The 17,902-nt window shown below is 42.0% G+C and overlaps 1 protein-coding gene across 1 annotated transcript in view; it reads right to left on the bottom strand.

The window, feature by feature from the left end:
* Window positions 1-17,902, bottom strand: part of SCAF8 (SR-related CTD associated factor 8) — a 156,983-nt gene that overhangs the window by 30,738 nt on the left and 108,343 nt on the right. The gene's annotated exons all lie outside the window — the stretch shown is intronic.

Here is a 17,902-nt window from a genome sequence, read left to right as displayed (position 1 = left end):
CTCTTGGGTTTTTCCACACTCAAGTATTTAATGGATGAGAAACTACCCGTCAGAGCCCTTTTAAGAGGGGTTACACAGCGAAACACACTCCAAAAGGGACGGCTCCAGGGGCACTGCTGCCATTCTTGCAGATATTTAAGAAGGCTGGGACAGGCCCCTGTCTCTGCGCAGCAGAGGTGTGAGAGCAGAGAGGGGCAGGCACACTGCCTGCAATTGTCTGCTGCCTTCAATTCTCCTGGTGTGTTTATTACCACAATTGCACCGTGCAAGCACGGCTCTGATGTGTGTTACATAATTAACCTTTGTTATGTTGGTAACCCTGTCATTCTCTCCGCGGGGCAGCTGTGAGTATGAGGAGGAGGGCTTGATGTTGGGATAGTCAGTTGTTGTTCCCCTGACAATTTTTATTTTGGTTTCTCTCCAGGAAAACTAGATCAAAAAAGTTCTTTGCCATAGACAGCAGCGTGGTGAACACTGTGGTAGTCCTTTGTTCCTCTGCTAGTCTGTGCCACAGCCAGCCCTTAAAGTTTTGTCTCCTCCCCAGCAGGCTACACCCCGTCTTCAGAGAGGCCCAGCGCATCAGAATAGCAAAACTGGGTGGAAGGGAATCTCTTCAGGAGGCTGAACTGAGAAGCAGAGGATGTGTGTTCATGGTAAACTCAGCTGTTTAGACAATACACTATGTTAGAGTTTTCTGCTGGCTTCCTGCCTGCAGTATTTTTTCTGTAATATAGTGAGGGATAGAGTCATCGGCATCATAGGCTGTCAGGAGAGAGGAGGCTCTTCTGGCCAACATGTGCTCTCTGTCAGAGAACACTACTGTCCATCACAGCACACCTACCTGTACTGACTGAGGGATACAGACAGCACTCCTGCCCCACAGCCTGGCTTAGCCAGTGATTATGACATTTCAATGAAGAAATCTACCCTGTGACTATGAACTCTTTAAATATGAAACACTAAATACTTATAAGACTAAAATAAGTGGCAACTCCCATGAGTATTGCTTCTCCCACTGATCTTGCAGAGAGCATTTAAGCTAGATGTAGTGTCTAGAGAGCTAGGAATATACCTGGTTTCCATTAGTGATAGAAGGAAGCAGAGGAACATTGCAAAACAATTATAAATATTTTTTATAATATTAGGGAAAAAAGGTATCAGGTCAAGTATCAGTCAAAAATCAGCCTTCTTCATCGTGTTTAATGTAATCACTCGGAAATAAGTAAACTTTCCTCACAGGGTGGAAAGAGTCTGCTGAAGTTTATGCATCTGTACCATGTTCAATTTTAACCAATGTCACCATGGATAGGGGGCTCTGCTGCATAATTAGTACATTTACTTTGGGACTGGGGTGTTTATCCTGTTCCAGATCACCTTGTTCCCCCTGTTGATTGCTTTTCTCTTTTACACAACTGCAATTTGAATATTGCTGTGCCTTTGTGCAACTCCCCTCAATAAAGACTCTAGGGACAGACTATCAGCTGGTGACCATGGTGTTGGCTCTATGCACTGAGCAGGAGATGGAGCAGAACAAATCCATGGAGAGCTGTTGGAAATAATCAGTGGCAGTACTGCTAATATGGCACATGGAAAAGTCATACAAGAAGTCATATGGAATCTCTTAAAAAGTATTTGTTCTTCAATGGCTAGCTCTCAAACTTTAAGCATTGTGCCAGGATTGTGTTCCCAATTTATTTTTCACAGGCCTGAGAGCTAACAACTTCCTTTTAAAAAGAAATAGAAGCTTGAACTGCCTCATATTCAAATAACTTCTGGAACGAGGAATTTAAAAACAAGCTGAATATCATTAAAGATGCTCATATCTGTGGCATTGGTAGCGCAGCAGAAGTGGTGAGAGAAGCATTATTACCCTTCTCAGCCATCCACCTTTGTTTTGCTGTTATGGATAATGTTTATATTAGTGGTAAATCCAGTTTGTAGTGTACTCCAGAGATTAAAATCTTTACATTTGCAAAGTGCTGAACGAGTTGCCTATTAAAAAAGACACAAGAAAATGTCATACCAGAAACTATCATCTGCTTTCATGAATATTTAAAGCCAGTGTCACTGTCACATGCTACACACTGTAAATTTACTCTTAAGGCCACCATTAAAATTCCTAAAAACATCACAAAATAATACGTCCCTTGCAGACTTGCATATTACAATGTTTTGTGGTCTCAGGTCCGGCCCTTACCTCATGACTCACTCAAGCAAAACATCCATTGAAGTAAATGGGAATTTGGCAGGAAAAGGAGATGGAGATGGGCCAAAATCAAAACAGGGATGGAAACACTCCAGTCTATTAAGGCAGTTGGATTCCTTATGTAGACCCAAAGTTTTCTGTTCAGAGCTTAATTCTCCTGTGAGATTAATGGAGGACTTCCGATGGGCCTTCAGCCGGCGTGTCTACCTCACTAAGCAGGCTTTAGTGAGCACCATCTGTGGCTGTTCCTCATGCACACCAGGTTCCCAAGGTACACAATCAAATGTTATTTGTGTAAGAATATTAAGTTCCCCCTTTTGCCCCTCTATTCCTTGGCTTTCCCTCTCAAGGAAGCATTACATTAGAAGTTTCTTCAATCTTAACCACTTTCATCCTCCCTCCTTTGGTTTGCTGTGGAGCAGAGTATCTGACTGACTCAGTGCTTGCATGGGTTTCCTCTCTGTGGTTGGTGTTCCTGTTTGTCCTCCAAGTGTCTCTCTCTCCCTTTTAAGTAGTGAAATCCTTTATCTGTCCCTTCCTGACCTCCCTGTATGTATGGCTTCTGGGCATCGGCTTTACTTTTGTTCTCTGCTCCCCATCAGCCGTCCGTGTTCCATCCGGCTGCAGCAGGTCTGCCTCTGCCTGCCACCCTGACTGCTCCTGGGACCCCACACCCCCAGCACAAGCAGTCCAGACTATGGAGCTGCCTGTTCTCTAAATTTCAACTCATAAAAACATGGTGTTCTGCAAGTCAGGAGTCTGGGACCCTCAAATATTTAGAATCCTTCCATCCCTTCTGTTCTTCTCGTCAGAAGGCACACACAGACAATTTCTATCTCTGTTATTGAAAAATTACATACATGATGCAAACCATCAGATGGCAAATGCTCTACGTCCTCTGCAAATGCACTTTCTTTCAACATATTTAATGAAACACAGTCTCTAAGAGTGTTTGTAATTAAGACATTTTCACTGAGGGTAAACTAGTAAAGGTAAATTAAGGATTATGAAAATGTTTCTCTTCTATTCTCTGCATGCACAACACGTAGGGGAAAATGCCCATCGCTGATACATCACCAAAACAACGTTTTGGCTTCTGTGCCCCCTCTACTGGCTGGCCCCTTTATGTATCTGCCTTAACAAACATACTTTAAAAAATTATTTTGAAATTATTAATGATGCTGGCACATTAGCAAAATTGGCCACGCTAATAGAAGCATTGCAAAGAATAAGTTTCCTTACCAATTCTGCAGAATGGCAATTCATAATTATTTCTTCCAAATAAATATTCATACTCAATTTCAAAATGTTAAGGTAAGAGATGTTGAAAGCTGACAGAGCCATGCAAAAACTCTGAAAGAGCATCTTCAAAATACTGATGTGTGTGGATGGGAGGTTGTATTCATTTTCTTTGTAATTTCCAACTTTTTGATGTAAAAACTTCCTCCTTTTGTATTTTTCCCATCAAAAACAAATTATGTAAACTTATTCATGACTCTGTATGCTATATACATCCAAATATACACGTATGTATATTCATACATATGTATATTCATACTATATTCAAAGATAAATGATAAAAAAATTCAGAGAGATAAAATTAAATATTTGATACAGGCAAAAGCATGTACAGAGGGAAAGGGATGAAGGCATAAACCTTAGATAACAGTTCCACTAGAGCCATTCTCAGCATCTTAAAGACCTGTACTGAAACCAGCACTGGGCTTTTCCAGGCAGAAGATTTGAACAGGAAGGCAAAGCCATTCAAAGCATGTCCAAAGCCCTGCAGACACGCTAGTTCCAGTGCAGGTGTGGAAAAGGACCAGAGATGACCTAGCTGTGGGGCTGACAGGACTGGAGAGTAACATCTGCAGGTCTTCTAAGAGCTTGAGCTGGGACATTTGAGAGAAAAAAAAGTAGATTGTCCCACTCAACAGGCAGTTTTTTTGACTACGGAAAGAGAAAGTGTGTATTGTTCTAAACGATGAAGTACAGTTTCATTCCAGAACAAAAGGTTATGTTAAAAATAAAAAGTATATTTCTTGAAAAATGTATATAAATGGAGGTAGCTGTTCTGCAGCTTTATAATTTTAAAAACAGCAGAAAAACTAGAAGGAAAATAGAAAGCTGATGGCCTTGAAGGGAAAATGAGCAACCTCCCTAAACCCCTCTTGTTCATGCCCCCATGTGAGACTTACTGCAGACAAGGCCCTTGGCCATGGCATTATTCTCAGTAGATATTTTCCACAAGACTACGGTACCTGGGATTATATCACTGCAAGATAAAGCCACTTTGCATTGATAACACATATGAAAGCAACAGTGCTGTTATCTTTAAAATAAGCAATACACAGGCTAATTCTGCTGAACTTGACTGAAAGTCTCTTGCAGTTCCTGCAAGCACAACCCCTCCTCCCCTGCACTCACCCTGCAGCATACATGGCTCAGCTCATCACCAGTCTGGTATTATTTCAGAACCCCTTGCTGTTAATTCATGCAAACAATACAAGAACTAAAATGGGGATTTCTTGCTGTCCTCTAGCCCCTACACCAGCCAGGGCAGTCAGGGAGCAGAGCACTGCAGGCGTGTGTGGAGTCTCTCAGAGAACCCCCCCTGCACGACACCTCCAGGTCCATGTGTCCTCCCCCGGGCAGGAGAGGCTCGCCAAGCCTGTCAGCTCCTTCTCTCCTCAAAACCCCATCTCCCACACAGAAAATGCCCTGGCCAAATCTGGGATGCTAACATTTTTCTGGCATAACAATCCCCCTCAGAAGCCCTTGTCTGAAGCCTCTAAAGCCAATACAGTTTTATGCTGAATTGTCATGTTCATCTCAAGCCCAAAGAGGAGCATCATTTCAAAAATGACTGTTACGTGACTGCATCCTCTGGTGAAGACTGCTTGCCCTGTTTGGAAATGGCAGCCTCAGAAAAACACAAAAAGTCATCCCTAATTTCACAATTTCCAAAGGGTCTGCTTAAAAGCTGCCTGTGTGCAATGCAAAACTGGGCCACTCAGCTCGTTCAAAATGCTAATTTCACTTCAAGATACCAATTTCACTTCAGGATTTGAGTATAAGCGCATTCTCAAAACATTGGAGAGAAGAGTGGTGAGAATCCATGTCAAAGTCTTTCTCAAGCTTTTATCATGTTTGGACATTATCATTTTTCAAGTCAGAAGTGGCAGAACCACCGGGATGGCTGACCCAACCCCCTCTCTCCTAACCAGCTGGTGCTGATACCATCACTGGTACAAAAGATACCACAGTCACATCGTATCTTATCATCCAGGGTAGGGTGTTTACAGACTCTTCACTTGCCTTATTGTATTAGCACATGCCAACCCACAAGACAGCTCCTAAAAGTGACTGTGCTTTCCATCACTTCATTTAGGTGTCAGCATTTAGTTCCTGTGCTCATTCTGGTCTTTTCTTCTTCTCCTTCCATTGATTCCTGTTGTTACACTGCCAGTGTATAAATCCAGTTCCCCTGGAAACTATTAGCCCCTTATTGCTAGGAAAAAGAAAAGTCTCTTCTCTCTCCCTTGCTACCAGCAGACATGACTGCAAATAAAATGGTCAAATTTTTTATACAGAAATATGGCATTTTTTTACACATTAACTTCCTAAAACAAAAATATGTTTAAAGGAAGTTTGTAAAGGTGCTTTCTTTCTTGCAATCTCACATCTATATTTATCTCTGAAGAAAGCCTATAAGCAATGTTATATGAGTAACACTCTAGATAATTTTCCTTTCCAAAGCACGTTTAAAATATTATGTTAAAATGGATAATCAATGCTTGCTATCTTTCTTCATTTAGAGATGGCTTTGTAAACTGACTAGAACAAGGTCTCACTTCTTCATACAAGAAGTGACACAATCAACACTATCTGACCAAGATTTTTGGCACGAACTTTAAGGCACAGTACTGTAGCATTATCACTCATTTAAAAACATTATCACTTATTAAAAAACAATGAATGGTTTTCATTCCTTGCTCCTGTCTGTCCTAGCATTCATAGTCAGGCAGCTGTGACTTGGTTTTTACATTAATTCATTTCTGGCTTAAAGAAAAAAAGGGTGTGCTCTAGGTTCCAGATTTCAATAAATTTTAATGAAGCATGTGCCTAACATGTTGTCTTGAACCAAGATGTCATCTGCAGTCCAGCTCTAAAATTCCAACATACAGAGAGTTTCTTTGAAGGCCTCTTAATCTAAGCAGTAACTGTCTCTGAGCCTTATTAGCTGTGAAATGCAAAGAGCAGGAAAAGTGTTGAACAAACTCTGACCACTTATATATGCAAAGTAGATGGCTGTGTAAAAGCTAATAGTTGCTTGGAAAAGTTTAAAAAAAACCCAACCAACCAAAATATCCTGGCCAGATACAGGCAAGGGTTGAGAGATGCAAGACTGCACGTATTAGAGGAGTTCTAGATATGCCACGTGTCCTAGCCTAACCTAACCTACTGCACACGATTGAACTTCTTCCTGGAACTGGAAAATTATGCTATTTCTCTTTTCCATGTAATGTAGCATTTGGATTCATAGAGCTGCCCAGAGGTGACTTATTTCTTCTGTTTGCCAGCAGTTTCTCCAGCAGGTGCTTGAGCTGAGAAAAGGGTCAGCATTTTTTGCCTGTGAGCAGGCTGGTAACCTCTTACATTATAAGCCTGTGCTGTTGAATCCTAGACCACAAGTTTCTGCAGAAGGCAGATTTTTCACAATTAAACCCTGATGAGGAACAGAGCCTTTAAAAACGTTGTGCTGGTCTGTGCAGTTGCGTTGCAGACAATCATGGAGCACAACAATAAGGGTCTAGCTGTATGTGACTGACGACCCTGGTGAGCCACCAGACACAACCAGGTGATCCAGAGTTAAGGCAGACACACAATTTTCCTGGTCTTCCATTTTGGATTCACACTATAGTTGCCATTTTAGTCCTTTTGAGGGCTGGCAAAAGGCAGACTGGATGGCTTGTTTGTTTCTCTTCCTTCTTAGGGATTTTTAGGGGTTTTCATCACCGTGAAATCTGAGCACCTATTTCCTTTTAGACTTTCAGAGGAGGAGAGGGACATATGTATAACTCTGGTAGGAAGTTGGATGGAGTCCTTGTCAGCAAAAGGAGCTCCTAGAGGAAGGAGCTGATGGGAGACAATGGCTGAAATTGGGCTCAGAGAAGAGCATTTGGTAGGAAGCTAGGGGCAAGCTGGAAGCCACAGGCAATGCTGTAATTAAAGCACATCCTGAGCAGCAGCGGTGGATCACACTTACAACCAAAATGAAGGTCCTGTCAACGTGGAAGAGATGACACTTCATGGCACTGACCACTTGTATTAGGTGACCAGTGAGCCATTTTACTCACTAGTCTCTGCATGAAGGGGGTAGTTTTTCTTGGGATGACTCACAACCCACAATTGCCAGCTAATTGCACCTTCGGTGCCTGGGCCAGGAGGAGGAGTTGGTGCGGGAGCAGTCCCCAGGAGTGTAGGAGGGAAGGTGCTGCTAGGTCATCAGACACAAGCCTTTGGTAGGCAACTGCCTTTTATCTTCCTTTTATGTTCACTGAGCTTAATTTACCAGGTTTTTGTCTCCTCTGCTGTTCTAATCATTCATTACTTCATTCTCCTGTCAATTGGAAACCTTAAATAACAAGGTTACAAGCATTCATTATCAGTATTTATCTCTTCTTGACTGTGATGTATTCTAGATTAAATTTCCTTTCTGGTCTTTTCCTTCTCACATATTCACAGACAACAAACATATCACTCCTCAGAGAGAAGGATTTTAAAGCATTTTCTTTGGGGGAGGTCAATTTTTCTCCACTTTCTGGAAAGATCAGCATTGCCAGGAAGGCCCAGTTTCCTGATGTCTTGGGAAGGCAGCCTGTCTTCCTGATGTGGTAGGAATGAGCATGGCTACTATGCCTGCAACATTCCAGCAGAAGCAGCCCAAGGCTGAGCGAGCTTCCCAGGCTCCTTTGAGGGCTTGCCTGTGAGCAGACAGGTCACTGCTGCTTTGCTCCACCCAGGGCTCAGTGAGCACCAGCACGCCCAGAGGGACGCTAGACAAGTACAATGCCTGGCCAAAGAGAGGAGTCTGGATGGTGTGAATGAGAGGAGGACTTAACCTCCTTTTTGCTCCTTCTTGGGAGCAAGGAGGAAGAATGGACTGTGGTTAAGGTGAAGATGAGTAAAAAAAACCCTCTGGATTTAGCAAGACTGGATTGTGCTGGTGTTTCTCCTGGGCCAGGACTGATCAGAACACGTTCCTTGTCTTTCTCTTAACCACAAGTCAGCTGAGCATATTAATTTGAGATTGAGGCATTTAAAGTCAGCATTAATTAGAGCACAGCATCATATCCCCTGGTCTGCATGGAAGCTGATGTGACAACAGACCTAGGTCTTATCTCTTGGCACTAACCCTCTTTAGTGCTATTATATTATGGTACACAATAATAATGTACCCATAGCAACAACAGCATAAACCCCAGATCTGTTAACCACAAAGCACAACCAAGAGTCATTTTTTAAACATTTCTAACTTGCTTTCAGTCTGGTTCCTAAGGAAACAAGGCTTATGTGAACTGATACCTATCTAGCTGTCCATCCTCATCCGTTTTCCTCATCATCCCTGCTCCTACTTGCAACACCTTTTGACCTTTTTAACCAATTTCAAACAAATGTAGTGAAAGATATTTAAAAACTGCTCACACTTAGTGTAAAACTCATAAGGAGATGGAGAAGTGACCACATTAATGCTTCTAGTAATGGAAAGGCAGTCATCACCTCTTTCTTTTGTTTGCTCAGAAGGGATTTAGGAGGAGCAGTTGGCCAATTAGCAGTAATGTAGGTGTCTGCCTACACAGCAATTTCTGCATGGCTTCTGAAAAAGCCACAAAACACTGGTTTTTGCTCAGTTGCTGGGACAAGTAAGGACAGAAGACCTGCAAAGTGGCTGGAGTTAGTGGAGAATTGGCCCAAGAAAGCTGTTAATGATATGAGGATGTGGACATGACAGGACAAAAAATGAGCTGGTCATGCTGGTTTTGGATAAGGAGTTGAATGTAGGAAAATATGATGCAAGTTTATACAGAAGATACAGCAGAGACCCATAAAATGACCCCCTAGAACAGATCATCTCTCTCCTCCACTTGCCTCAGATTCATTCTCTTGCAGAATTCCACAAAAATTCTATCTGTGTACCATGGCTTCATCACAACAACTGGTAGGAACTACAGTTGTTGAAAAAAATACCGTCAGCACTTGACTGCATATTTAATTTTCCATCTTGTATATGCTTTGGAAACTCTTGAAAAGCATCATCCTTAAATATTATATGTTGACTGGAGTTCAAAACCCAGGAGTAGTTTAGACCCTTCGGGCTTTTTGCCTTTTCTTCCCCCACTCTCTCAGACTCGTGTAGTGAAAATAAACTATCTGTCAAATAAGCATATGCTACTTACTTTGCTATGAAAGTTCTGTTCAGTTCTCAAAATGATTGTTAATAATTGAATGTTCATGTAAATATATAAAGATATAAATATTAATATATGTATATAAATATTAGAGATAGGGTATTGGTTTTTTTCAAAAGCACCCCTCCACAGGGCTCTGAATGGTTTCAGGAGAAGAGAACTGGTTTGAACACATTTTCCATCCATGAGTGAAGTTTGGTTTGACAGGAGACAGCTTGAAGCAAAGACTGAAACACCAAGAGTGTCAGCACCAGTCTCCTCAAGGGTACAGTCTGCATTAAGAACAGCAAAAACGGATGAGTTTTGTCTCCAGAAAACCCCAGCCACAGCCTCTGAGTATTTATGAAGATAAAACATGAATGGTAAGAGAGGTAGGAAACAAGCACACAGCTATTTCTGGGAGCCTTTTCTTCTCACTGGGGGAGGGGACTTTGTGCTATTTGAGGGAGTTTTGAAAACATTGGAGTGTAATTGTGCCTCCTGTGCTTTCATTTTATAGGTGTGAATGTATCTAGGGGGAACAGTCCCTGGAGATAGGCAGCCTTTTAATGTTGCATCAAGAAAATCTAATGTTTTATGCACAGGACACAAGCAGCCTTTTGCAAACAAGATCCCTTTGCCAACATTGAATAAACAGTTGTCACAACAAGCTACAGGATAATACAATCAACCTATGTGATTGGAATTTTTCCAAGCCTCAAGTAGATGGTGTTGAAAAGAGTTATGTAAGATCCAGACTACCTACAAACCTCCAAGATTTGTGTGCAATTTGTGATCACACAGTGGATTTCTGAGAAGGGGTTTTGCCATGTAAGTAACAGGAAAGGTCCTTCCCAAATGCGTCATTTACCCCCATAACTGACATAAAAATATCATGCCAATATATGATTGGATAGAGATGGATCCAGCTCAGAAATGATGTGAAGAGAAGCTGATATCTAGCATTGTTTACCTTGTAGGGCTGGGAACAGTTCCTTGCTTTGTCCAAGCAATATGCTGTAAAGCCCACAAGATGGATGAAAAAGCCCCTGACATTAATGAAAAACTAATCAAAATATTTCTTTGCTTAGCTTGGAATTTTTTCTGTTGTTCTGGTATGCACATGTTGGTTCAGTAGCATCGTTCTTTTTGGTCACTTATTATTATTCCTAAACCACATGAGGGTGGAACAATTAAAAAATAATAGTCTGTGGATTTCCAGTGAATTTCTTCATGGTGACAGAAAAATGTGTAGGCCTGTTTTTGTGTGTACCAGACATGTTTCTAATTCTCTCACCCTGTAAAAATGCATAAAGTGTGCAAAGCCATTTTACTTTTCACAATTCTTGAAATTGTGAAAAGCTTGAAAGGAAGGTCTAAGTCTCTCTTGACTGCTGAAGCTCCCCTGTGCTGACTTGCATTATTGCTGCCCTTCCCTTGGCTTGAGAATCCTTAATACACACTCCGTCTTCAGCACAAGGAAATGCACAAATACCTTCAAAGCAAAAGGGCAGAGTGTGAGTGTATGAAATATGTGAGCATGCAACTCTGCCTAGCTTTGCTGAAGGTACTGATTTAATACACTCTTTATGGTTATTCTGCAATAGCTTAATGGGCCATAAAACCAGTCTCACCCGCTAGGAAGCCTTCACAATTGTCTTGCTGTCCAATATCCAGTATCTAAAATTAACCAGAAAACAAACAGCATCATGCACAGATAGAGACTCCTTGACTAGCCAGCTTCCTCTGCAATCAAAATATTTCCCTAGTTTTGTTTCTTTACACACTGTTCCTTCTTCCTCTTTTGCATGTTTTGTTGTCTCTTCTGAAACATCATGACAGCAGACAGTCCACAAAAAATCAATGCCTTCTCTTCAAGCACTCAGAAAACTTCTCTTGCCATGATAATTAGTTTGAATTAGATGACTAATCATAGGGAGTTCTGCCTAGAGCAGGAGCACTGTGAAAGGGCTGTATAGAAATGCAAGTGTAAGTGAAATGTGACTCAGTCGCACTTGGACTTTTTCTGCAAATATGTCAACACAATGCTTTTTTATACATTAGTGATGGTGAATTTAGCTGCTCAAGTACAAGAATAATCTAGCCTAAAGCCACATACATGCATCTTGTAAGGTTATACAGCACCATAGTTTGGTTTATTTACCTAATATCTGCTTCCTTCGCTCTGAATAGACACCAGGGTTTGCAGAGTACAGCGATGATATCCTAGAATATACAGTGGGTCCATGGAAGGAAGAACAGGGATTCAGGAGCTGTGCTCTGTTGTGGCACAAGCTCTCTCTGGTAGTATCCACATGGCTAAGTTAAACAGCAACAGGAAACTCTCCACTACAGCTGGCTGGTGGGGCTTGAGCTTGACTTTATATTAGGTCACTTGAGTCAGGACCAGCACAGTTTTGCCTCTCAGACTATCTCTGGGCACATGTAGGATAGGCCAAGTACCACTCAGCAAAGGCAGTTTTAGTCCAGCATCCTGTTTTTGGGCTCAGGAGAATTTAAGACCAGAGACATGATTGGTTTCAGTCCAGAGAGTAGTCCTGGGAATTAATTTACTAGTATAGCTGTGGCCCATGAAGGTGTTTGGGCACTGGAACAGGCTCCCCAGGGGAGTGGTCACAGCACCAGCCTGACAGAGTTCAAGAAGCATTTGGACAATGCCCTCGGGTGGGACTCTTGGAGATTGTCCTGTGCAGGGCCAGGAGTTGGACTCGATAATCCTTGTGGGTCCCTTCCAGTTCTGTGATCTTGATTCTGTGATACTGTGGTGAGATTTATATTGCTTACCTAGTTTACAGTGAATTTGGGACTTAATCTATTCAAGTGTTCTGAAATATTCTATCAGGAATTAAATAGCAACTATTTGTCCTCAAATGTATTTCACATACATATATTATAGAATATAGCATCTGTTCCTAAATAAGAGCCTTGAAGGGAGTGACACATGCTGCTGCTTAAGTAAGGTTTCTGTGAATGTTTATTTCCTGATAAAAATCCAGCCATTTCCAAGCAGCCATGCTCAGTTACTTGCTTATCTTACATTTAAGTTCTTCTCTTTTTTTTTTTCCTACCATGAAAGAACTGTGCATAACAAAGCCTACAGGTAATCTATCAACTCGAAGGGAAACATACTAAGTTACACATATCAGCAGTTTCCAGCTCCCAGCAAAGCAAAAAGTAGGGTTTTTGGAAGCAGTTAATAGTAACTGAATTCTGCAGAGTGCTATTATCTAGAGAGATGGGAAGTGGAGAGGAAGGATGTTCTTGGATCACGTGTTGTGCTGCACCCAGGAAACTAAAGATAATGATAGTGTTCCTGATACTTGTAAGGGCTCTGCAGCCCTGAGATAGAGCTAGGACAAAGCAGAGGGAGCCAGGAGAAAACCATTGAATGGAGCAACCAGATATTACAGGGGTGGGTACTAAAGAAATTCCCATTAAAAAACTATGCCAAAAAGCACCCTAGTCTCCTGTCAGCATATTTTTATACAGCTGAGTTCACTGTAGTAATTTATATTTTGTCTTTTTTTTAACACAGCATCTGTCATTCCCCTTTTCTGCATGTGTTGCTCAGTTACTCTTGTCAAACTATCAGAGAAGACTTTACAGGTGATCTGGAGCTCATTGCAGGTGTTGAAAGTCTTAGAGCTCACACACCTTTGCACTTCAAGATAATTCAGTTAAAAGCTGGAGTATGGACACAGACTTCATTCTTGGAGAGAGGCAAACGAAACATACATAATTTGTCTGATTTATTTGAATTCATGTTAGGCTTCACTCCCTTCCCTCCTCCCTTCAGTTTGGTTTTACATCCAAACCAGCTTGGATAGGAAGGTAGAATACTGAATGATGAGTGAAGAAACCACATTAGCCAGGTGGGTGGGAAATTACCTGACCCTTTCCTCCTCCTTCTTCTAGCTCACGGGCTGCATGGGGCCAGCCTGGAGAAACTTAAGAAATCAGGACAAACTCTGGACAAGACATTCCTCATCCTCAGGTGCTTTGAGGGACCCTAATGAAAAAACAACTGGGAGTAGCCTCCAGACAAGACAAGAGTCTTTGCTCTCACAAATTGCCACATGGCATCTGCTTTGCATCCGCTCTCCACCTCACTCTGAGCAGCTGTTTCTTTACAGGGAAATCACGGAACGGATACTGCACAAACACCTTATTTCAAACCCTTTGTGAAATGCTTTTATCCGAGGCTGAGAGGTAAATGGACACAGAGCTGAGGGGAGACATTGCTCTAAATTGCCACCAGCCATTGAGAACATGCCATCGGTTCTTCTTGTAACCTGTGCCTCCCATAGAAAATTGAGAGCCAGGACCTGCCATAACACAACTACTGCACAATACCTTGACTACATCTCTCTGTTCCTCGCCCTGGAAAAAAATCATGCTTCAAAGTGCAGTGTCTGGCTCTACTTTTCCTAGAGGCTGTGCTTGGGAGCACTGCTATTAATGCAGCAGGGCCTTGGAGCTCTATCTTCCATCCTCTGGAAGATGAAGAATCTGCATCTTCATGCTGTCATGCTGGTTTTAGTCTGGTGGAGCTCATCAGTGCTCAGTAAAATTGCACCAGCGTAAAACTGGCATAATGGTGCAGAGAATCAGGCCTGCAGGCTGCAATTTGTTCTGACATAATAGGATAAAACTATTTGTCTTCTATGTACTCTCAAGTGATAGAGCTGATGAAGTGTGTCAGAATAAAGCCCTGGAAAGTGAAGTCCTTTTTCTGTCCATTAATCAGGCACAGAATAGATGGGAAAGCAAGAGGTTCACCAGCTAGGCTACGTGCCGTTCTCCCAATATGCCTACATCGAGACCTGGGTGTGCCCTCTCCCTTGTGACAGGGTAGTTTTGTTTCCTTGTCCATTTATTTCCTGGCATCTCCCTGGATATCCCCAGGGGGGACACCAGTCAATGTCAATGTCAGTTGTGATGCTGCCTTATTGTGCTCTGGAAATGTACCCTAGAAGTGGATGGGCAGCCCTCACCGCTCATAACAATTGGATAACCTACTTCCACTCCTTACTGACCTACTTATTTGCACACTGGTGACCTAGATATGGTCCTGCTAAGGCTCTGGCTCCTTCCACCATGAATGAGCTGGGATGCTATGCATGTGCACATTTCACCAGCATGAATTTGGTGCTACAGAGCACCCACTCAGAGAGAAAAATCACATGAAGAAGAGTAGCAATCAAATGAAGGAAAACATTATCTTTGCCTCTTCTTATGTTTTTCGACAAAGATCATTAGCAGCAAGAGAAAGGACTAGGGTGTAAAGAGTAGTGATGGATTAGCAAATGGTAGAGAAGAGTCAACAGAATGTGAGAAAGAGAAATTTTTATGATTCCGGTTTAGTAATCCTTCACTGATACAGAGTCTTTACAAAGTATTATTATGTTAAGTCTGAAGACCATTTGCTGTTCACAGCTCGAGTTTTAAACACCAGTAAATTATGAGGAAAAGCAAATACTGTGCTGTTTCACACCAGTTGTGCTGCTATTTTAGCCCAGTTATCTATTATCTGAAGCAATTATCTTCCTCTGTTACATATTGAATTGATAAAAATTCTGCAGTTACTGGCATTCCTATTTTTGGGTGGCATGCATCCTCAGGAAGTGAAAATTAATGCCTGTCCATCAGTCTGAATTATTGGGACAGTCTGGTTGTTGCTACAGGATATGCAAGAAATTAGACCCATTCCCAAAGACTGACCTTGCAGTATTTGATGTGAGAATAATGATCGATTCTGTACTCATTGTATCTTTTTCATGAGCAGATCTACATCAGGGTTCACAATGTCAGAACCACACATGCAAATGGGGAGCAGAAGAAAAGACAGAGTTTCTAAGCTTTATGCATACTCATTTTTGTACACTGTGAGAAACAGATGTCCACCCTCACCTTACTACTTTCCAGGTCCTTGTTGTAAAGGAGCATTTTTTGTAGCTCATGGTACATAAGAAACTGGTACTACTAAAGCATCATATCTAGTGACCTTTGGTGGCCCAGATACCTGTATCAGTGCTTTCTGGAGACACCCTTTGCACTCAGCTGGGGCTAGCTTTGGGTTTGTGGTGACACAATTTCTACTTGGCCAGTGGACTTCTCACTTTGCACTTGCTATATGCAATCTTTTTACTGCTCATCTCTCTTGATTTTGGAACACACTTTAAATCCATGTTCTCAGTAACATAATTTAAAACTGGAGCTGGAAGCCAGTAAACATCCAGCTGGCCAAAATGACCTCAGGTCTTTCTGGCACTGTCTGTTCTCATATATGTCACTGGTGTGATGTTCATACATTGTCCCGTGCCTTGGCTGTTTATATCTGTCAAACAGGAGCTCAGAAGATCCCCTTGGGTTGGCTGCCCTGGGATGCACACAGTTATCTGTGGTCCTCACCATCCTTTTGGGGAGAATGTGGCAGAATGCAAGAGCAAACACTGCCTTTTGTGCCCTCACAAGGCCCTAGAGCCAAATCCAAAGCCAAATCCAATCTCTTTCTCCAAACAGTAATATTTGCTTTTGGCAAAATTCTCCTTGACAGACTTGCTTTTCCTGACAAGTACAGCTGTATTATTCTGAAGAAATTTTAGAAATGACCAGGTTGTTACAGCTTCTCATCACTGCAGCACTGTAATAGTGAATGGAAGAGGAAGAGAGTGGAGAGAGAGGTTTGTTTACCTGCTTCACTATAAACCATCACCCTGAATACACTTTGAAGTACTTTTTCCAATTTTACGCTACTCCACTCTACTTTATTTATCTATTTTCCATCTACAGTGATTCATTCACAGAATCTGAATGTGTAGTCAGGGAGAAATGAGCTTTGCAAAAGCCATTTTTCCAAAGGCACTGGGGTGTGTCTGTAATTTGATGTATGACTTTGTGAAAGCTGTCACAGAGGTATCCCACATGCTCCAGCACTGATGGATCAGCATACTGGCATGATGACACAAATTCAGTCTTTGATGGCACAAATAAAGTGCCTTTTGACTCTGCATTTTAAACCTGGACAATTGCAAGCTCTGATTTTCTATTAGCCCCTCACATACCCTCTGTCTGTGGTAGAACAGACTTAGTGATATGAGTCCTACAACAAAAGCCTAAACTTTTGCAAGGCTCAGAAAATGCATAATGGGGCAGCTCTGTATCACAAAGTAACATGTTTTAGGATTACATGTGAGGGAAGAACCCCTACTTCTATATCACTCCACAGTAAGGACACAAAATTTTCTTTAATACTTTTGCCCTAGAAACAGAAAGCTGTTGTGAGAAGTGGTCAGCCTATGGTCAAAGGGAAGCCCGGTGAGGTTTCTTCTGCAAGATGGAAAGCTCACCACTATGGACTTTAACTCTGGTCACCATGTGTCACTCTGCAACAGTTACTCAGACACCTGGTGTGAACTGCAGTTGTATCCTTTGGCAGAGAGTTGACCTTCTTTTTAACCAAGTTGAAATACAGCCCAGAGAATTGCACTATTGCAGTGACATTCCCTGTGACCTAGCAGGCTGGGGCACTGCAAAGAAATTAATGTTCATGGAAAGAGCAGTCTCCCCTGAGCACCTGGGGTGACTGTGCAGTCCTACAGCAGCACACGCTGTGGGCATCATCAGCTCCTGCCCCTAGTACCACTGCCTGATTTTTAAATCAGATGCATGACAGAGCACTGTCACAGCATCTGGTTGCAGATATCAGACACCAGACTGCTCTCAGAAAAAAAAAGAAACCCCTGTTGCCAGTGAGTCTGTAGCCTGCTAACCCAAAGTTGCACACAAGGTTTCTTGGTATCAAATGCTATTGCGAGTTTACAGCAGCACTGGAACAATAGTAAGAGATTCCCTTCGTCTCAGACAGGGAATCACCTCATTGAACCAGACAATTTCTCTACTCTTTTCCCAATACACACATCTCCCTTTTCTTTGTCCATTTAGTTCAAACTGTGCAGCAGGTGGAGGTAGCTTAAGCAAAACGAAAAATGACACTCAAGTTGCCAAATAAAGCCACAGCATGGACACGTGAATAAATTTTCTTTCCCAAAATACATTTGCAACAAAATAAAAAGGAAACAAAAATCTGATGGAACTTTTTACCAGGGATAAAGAGATATAAGTATGGAGCAAACCTATCCCTATTCAATGTCTGCTGTATGCCAGGGCCTGCATCCAGACCACAGCTGCACAGCTGACTCCTGAGGAGTAAGCACTTAGCAGC

This window comes from Cyanistes caeruleus, chromosome 2 (assembly GCF_971803275.1).
Source record: "Cyanistes caeruleus chromosome 2, bCyaCae1.hap1.1, whole genome shotgun sequence".
Classification (NCBI taxonomy): domain Eukaryota; kingdom Metazoa; phylum Chordata; class Aves; order Passeriformes; family Paridae; genus Cyanistes; species Cyanistes caeruleus.
This window is presented reverse-complemented; position numbering and strand designations above follow the sequence as displayed.